The following is an 831-nucleotide window of genomic DNA, read 5'->3' as shown; positions in this document are numbered from 1 at the left end:
TCTATCCCAGGCAGCTGACTCTGTTGCTTATGGCTACATAAGCTCAGGAAAATTTTCTTCTCTTATATTTTTCATTTTATATATTCTCCTCTCTAGCTCTCTTTTTTTCTTCCAGGGACATCTCTCGTTTATGTCTTCTGCAGTAATCACTTTTTTCTCATTATTTTAATCACTTTGTCTTTTCCCTCCTCATGACAGCCGTTCACGTTCCTCTTCCGTATCACCGAGTTTAACTTTATGGAGTACCCATTCTACTCTGTTACTCGTTCTTTTTTACCTCTTTTGAGTTAGTGCCCTTTTCGTTGTGGCCTTTGTCTCACTCCCCTTTCATTATTTGATTTCTCTTTCTCTCAATTTTCATGAGACCCCAAGCCTAAGTTTCTTAATTTCTGTCTAAATCTTGTAAGTAATTTTTTGAAAGATACTCTTTTTCTCTGTATTTTGAGCCCTGCATTTCTGTTTTATATAATCCCCATGTTCTTTTCTTTTCTTTCTTCTTTTCTTTTCCTTTCTTCCTCTTTTCCTCTTCTTTTTTTTCTTTTTGGTTGTTAGAAGATACATGTGCTCACGAGAGGGAAAGCATCCCCCCATAGGGTGCAGTCATGCTGTAATTCTTTTTCCTCCATTTCTCCATCCCATCAAGATTTGAGGTACAAGGAACACCTGGCATGTTTTGAAGCCTCCAGAACTGAGATTCAAACTGCAGTAGTTTATGGGGACTCTAGCTGCACTATGGGAACAAGACCTCTTTTCTTTTTCAAGCTTACGTATTTATTACTTGTATGAGTTTCCGTGTATGATTTTTGGAGTCATCTTGATTATCCCAGGCAT

The sequence above is a fragment of the Tupaia chinensis genome, unplaced genomic scaffold (assembly GCF_000334495.1).
Source record: "Tupaia chinensis unplaced genomic scaffold, TupChi_1.0 Scaffold000327_1, whole genome shotgun sequence".
Classification (NCBI taxonomy): Eukaryota; Metazoa; Chordata; class Mammalia; order Scandentia; family Tupaiidae; genus Tupaia; species Tupaia belangeri.
The sequence above is the reverse complement of the archived record's forward strand: the minus strand, read 5'-3'. Positions refer to the sequence as shown.